This window comes from Melanaphis sacchari, unplaced genomic scaffold, assembly GCF_002803265.2.
Source record: "Melanaphis sacchari strain LSU unplaced genomic scaffold, SCAv2.0 Contig491_pilon_pilon, whole genome shotgun sequence".
NCBI lineage: Eukaryota > Metazoa > Arthropoda > Insecta > Hemiptera > Aphididae > Melanaphis > Melanaphis sacchari.
The window spans coordinates 15,285-21,485 of NW_020271328.1; the positions used below are offsets into that span (position 1 = coordinate 15,285).

Below are 6,201 nucleotides of genomic sequence, written 5' to 3' on the forward strand. Positions count from 1 at the left end.
CGCGGTAGACGAGGTATTACTGTACATAAAAATAATGTAAAACGATATCATAATGATAAAATAAATGAATAATTATAGTATTATAATATAAGTAAATAACAAAATAATTTTTTTTTATATAATAAATTTAACTTTAAGTTTTTGATTTTTTTTTTTTAAAAGCAAAACATACAATTTCACTATTTTGGATTTTGAATTTACAATATTACAGAAAAACAATCACTTATTGATCTGCGGGCAATAACGGACAATCTAGATCAGAGTGAAACGATTAAATTAGAAGGATGGCCCTTGTTGATATCTAACAATGAGGTCCGTCCTATTACTAAATATGAACAGGATTGGGCGGTTAAAAATGTTAAGAAATTTTTTGGTTGGCCATCCACCAAAGCAAATATTTGTTTATCACAGATTAATGAAAGTAGTTGTTTTACTATAAATAATTTAAATAGGAAAACTATATTAAATTACATTAATCGGGGGGAACAAAAATCAGGTTTTGTTTTATGGAATGGTGACATGGATATGTTTTTTTTTGAACCGTTTGGATATACACTATCCAATTTTAAATATTAGAGCTTATGATTGCAATAATAATAGACAATTTTTCTTACAATTACAAATTAATAAAATTACTATCGTAGAAATTGAGTTAGGCAGTTATAAAAAAAATAGTAGATTGTTAAACCTATTTGAAAGTCATGAGCTGGCTAGTGATGTAGATCATAAGATAACTCATGCTCATGATCCCTGTGCGGATGTGATATTTACGAAATGTCTGTTCGATAAACTTTTAGAAAAAATTACTTATGAAATATTAATAGAGAGATTACCATAGGGATAATAATTTTACTTTTAGAAAAGTAATTTTTTTTACTTTTAGATTGGTGATGATGGTTGGATTAAGCAAGGCTAATGAAATAAATTCATCAGACTATTATACATATACACCGTATGAACAAGACAAGGGTATACATTATGAAAACTTAGGTCCTGTTAGAATAATAGGAGCAGAATATAAACTCATAACTTATTTTTCACTATGAGAATACAACACGAAATATGAAATATTAGGAAAGAAAATGAAAAATATAACAAACATATGTACTGATAAGTCATATAGATTTATGTGGAAAATATCAAATAGTAATAACCGATTTATATGATGAAATAACTAATCAAAAGGAAAGAATGTATTTGTCATTGGGAGGTCAAAATATTGATCAAGATATTAATAATGGAAGACAAAAAAGGGGATTAATAAATATTATAGGCAATGTTCTGTATACATTATTTGGTGTGTGTGATGATAAATGTGTTAAGAAAACCAGGAAAGCAATTCAAAAAACAGAGGAAACAGGAACTAATATTTTGCATATAATGAAAACATAAACAACAGTAGTAAAAACAGCTGTCAAGAAAATAGCTAACACAATTAATCGTACTGAGGAGTTATACAAAGATGTATCAAATAAAGAACAACAATTACATAAAAGATTATTACAAATACAAAACAAAACTGACGATATTTTAGATTTATTATTGGCAGATGAAGTACATAATTTATATACAATATTAACTAATCAATATGCATATGAAACTTCAACATTAGAACAAATAATTACAGCCGCAAGAGGAGAAATAGTACATCTAAGTCTTATGACACCTCAAGAAATTGCAGAAACGCTAAGAGCAGCAAAACAATATTTTAGAAGTAACTTAAATATTCCTGTAGGAACAAAACCATCAGAGATAAGTGAATTTTCGAAAATAGCAAAAATGAGCGTATATTATGAGAACGAGAGATTAGTGTTTATTACAAAAATACCATTAATTAAGGACATAAAATTTACATTATTTAATGTAATACTTATACCTATGAATCGTATGGAGAAAAAAAATAATTGGATGGTATATTACTTAACTTAAATATGAATATATTGAAATGACTAAAGATAGGAAGAAATTTACTACTTATTCAGATAAACAGATAAGTGAATGCACAGAATTGAATATATACAAAATATGTAAATTACCACAGCCGATACAGGAAGCTAATAGTCATCAACCGTGTGAGGTACAATTATTAAAAGGAGCAGACGAAACACCGGAAAAATGTATAGTTAAGAAATTTGCGTTAAGAGAAAGTATCATAGGCTTAACAACAAAAAACACATGGATACATGTAGGACACGATGTTTTGACAATAGGATGTGATGATGTAATAGAACCATTTATTCAAGAAGTGAGAAACTCAGGAGAAATATCTATTATAGATACAAGTTGTCGAATATTTACAAGAGATGGAGTGTTAAATGCGATAGAAGAAGATTCAAATAGAAAATACAAAGATTTTATACCTATACCTAAAATGAAAGACTTACTGGACAAAATACCTGAACACATACATAATTACACAATAAACGAAAAATGGAATAATGTAACAGATATACAATTAACAGATTTAAATAGTGTTTCTTAATCTCTTGATGAAGAAATGATTGATAATGAAATAATAAGGGGACAAACTCAAAAACATCAATTTATTCACTCAAATCTATTATATGCAACAGTAGGTTTAACTATATTATGTATGATATTAATATTAGCTAAATATATACTAATAAAATGTAGGTATGTTAGCAATCATCAGATCATAGAACCTAGGAAAATAGCTAGATATAGAAAACCAATAAGGAAAGGAAATTATAGTACGGAAATATTTGAAGATATACCATTTGCTGCTCCACCTTCACCACGATAAAACAATATATAATAATATTATAATAATTAGTATAGGTGACAGATATTGATATTGAGGAAAATAATAATTAATAATAATATAAATAATTAGTAAGAGTGATATTTAAAAACTATTGAGGAATAATTAATAGATGGTAAATGGTAAAAAAAAAAAAAAAAAAAATGGTTTGAAAGTTATTAAAATTGGGATATAATATATTCAGTTATTATTTAGGAAAATACAAAAATATTAAATGTTACATACATGTGTAATAACATTAATTGTTCACAGATTTATATATGTAATAATTATTAAGGTAAAGGATTTTTATGTTTTATAAGGAATATACTAACAAATTTTATTATATAATTAATTGATTTAAATTTTATGTTACTAACATATTTATTATTAAGTAATTGATGTATATGAAGTGTAACTGCATACATATAAAAATTGTAAACATTTCTGTCTTGCAGACATAAACCTTTTTTTTGCGGGGAGGTGTTATGAGCTACGAGATATGCAAATAATATAAATATATATAATATAATGTGTAATATTGCTATAGGCGTTAGCAATAGTAATATTATGTGATCTGATGTAGATATATATGCGATCTAATAATTATAATGTATACTAAAAATTAGATTCATATTTTGTAAAAACATCATAATAAATTAAAATAGTAGTTGTTGGGCGAGGTCGTTTTGCATTTCCAAGAATTGCCAGTAAGGATGATAACATCCTGGAGATTGTTGTTTTCAAATGTGAAAACAATTCCAAGAATTAATCTGAATTGGAAGGTTGTCAATTACAACAACAAGAGATTTCCTTGTATATAAGGGAATCCAGAGACCATCAAGGGCAGATGTACCAGAGCTACGAAGAACAGAGCAGCTTCACGACACTCGGCCACTTCTTATATCAGTTACATGTACTTCATTTATACGTAATAAAACATTATTGTATTTAAAAGTTGTAAATTTCATTTAAATAACACCCTGGATTTGGATCTGATATTGGCACGCAACACACATATACAATGCTATTTTGCGCACGGAATACGTTACAGAACAATCAAAACGAGCACAAGTGATCATGTTGCTCAAACCAGGAAAACCACCTGAAAATATCATATCGTACCGACCGATATTAATAAATATAAAATAATGAAATTCTCGCGGAAATTCAAATGGACCAATCAGAAGTCCCAATTGATTTATAGGTGCCGAGACCGTACACAAAATGCTAATATGCCTTTGGGATCCCCCTGGGCTCCGGTTCCTCCCGTGCCCTCTGCAACGACACCCGCTAGCGTGTTAGCGCGGCCGCGGTTGCGCACCGGTTCCCCACAAGTCATGTCATACAGGGGACCGAAGCGCCGGTGACCCCCAACGGTACGATCAACCCCCAGCAGGGGCCGGACGAGTCCGACCTCCGCAAGGAGTGCCGTAGTGAGGTATGCCAGCGCCGTTGAAGAGAAAAACCTGATGCCGTGCCGTGGGGGCACGTCGCCGGATCAACTCCCCAACTGCGCGATCCACAAGTCGCGCCATCGCCACCCGCGAGAGGCCACGTGGGAGCAGGTTGCCTCGACACTTCATGCATCCCGAGCCGGTGCCAGCCGCGGCAGCCGAGGCCACCGCGACCAGACATCCGACCCCTGTTTGCTACCGCCGAGTGTCACCACGGTCAAATTCCGCTTCGGCAAGCGAACCTCGGCTGACACCGGTGCCCGCTGCCGTTGAAGCTAGCATATATACCACTAGTTTACCGTCAGCAACCACCGCTGCGGACGGATAGCCGCCACCTCACTCGGTGGGCCGACGGTTGGAGTTGGATCGGTGTTAGCCGTCGCCATGGGCGGACGCAGGAAAAAATTTCGGGAGGGGGGGTTTTGAAAAAATAAGAATAATTACCATTATTTTGAAATAATTATTTATTGTATTTTTAGAAGTCATAACAATTATTTATAAAATCAAATTTATCCGCCTCGGTATTTTTGCCATAATATTCAAGATATCTTCATAAGATACCTCTATGTCTCTGTATAAGTTCAATAATACTAATCCATTCAATCGGTCCTCCGCCGTCTTGTTCGTAAATAGGTTTTTAATCTACGGAGACAAGAGATTGATCTTTCACTCGAAGCAACTAAAACGGGAAGTGTTGCTCCAATTTGCAAAAATCGATATATAGATTGATATAACGTAGATTCGCAAAAGTTTAGAGCATCAACAAACGTTTTTGGCCTTTTTTTCTTCAGGCGTATTTGAACAATGTCTGAAATAATAATATAAATAAGTTTTCATATAAAGAACAAAGAATACCTAAGACAATAAAAAAACAATGTTACCTGCGCCATATTGTGATATCCAATTCTAAATCTTCATCAGATCCCTTTATGTCATTTGGCCACTCCTTTCTAAACGTTTTGACTGTTAAGACGATTTCTTCTGTTGTCAGTTCACTGCACTTTGTTGGTAAAATATTTTGTATTTTTAAAAGTTATTCACGATGATCGAGAAACCTGGCTTTGAGTTGATCTAATAAGTGGTCTAAAAATGAAATAAAGATGGATCGACGGTAGTACGTTTCGGGATCTCCTTCATAGTTATCACGGTTTTGCTGGCGTTTGACATACCGAGGAACCACTAAACGGACATCAACTGTACCTGCTATTTCCAAAGCTTTCACAAATATACTTTTAAATTTTTTTTCTGCATTTTGACGCATATCGTTGATTTCTTTGTACACATCATTAGCGTAATTTACACAGTGGCTCAAATCACAATTTTCTTTTTGCAAAAATACGCTAAGATTTTTCATTAAGGTGGTACTAGCCGGTTGAAAAATATCGCTTTTAGACCTTTGGTTATGACAAAACTGTGAGATTTTGGTTGGTCCGATTTTTATTTTGTAAAAATCTCAAGATTTCCCAACATCTTTTCTAGATCTTGATCGAGGCGATTTTCGAAATATAAATTTTTACCTTAGATATCCTCAAGAAAAAATTTATAAATTTGGAAATTTTGTTTTATCATACCAAAGTCATAAATTCATATTTCGGAAAATGCCTCGATCAAGATCTAGAAAAGACGTCAAGCAATTTTGAGGTTTTTACAGAATAAAAATCGGACCAACCAAAATCTCACAATCTTGTCACAGCGGAAGCATATTTCTGTTCAAAAAGTAAATTTGTACACGACCGTAATTTTATTATATTGACATGTGCATGCGAGTGCGGGAATGCTAGACGCAACACGACTCCACCGGGCGCATCGGACACACTATGCCGCGACGAATATTATTTATAAACACATTAGCGATTAGATTTATAGATAGTAAATACCGATAATATTATTTACTAGGAAATCAGTAAATACATACATATGTTAATGAAAATATGTATAATAATAGTGTTACAATATTATGTCTCGTAAATTGTATTACCATTT

At 32.3% G+C, this 6,201-nt stretch overlaps 1 pseudogene; it reads right to left on the minus strand.

Moving 5' to 3' along the window:
- Positions 1 to 4,713: 4,713 nt before the first annotated feature.
- On the minus strand, positions 4,714 to 5,572 carry LOC112598607 (annotated as a pseudogene).
- Between the last annotated feature and the right edge of the window lie 629 nt (positions 5,573 to 6,201).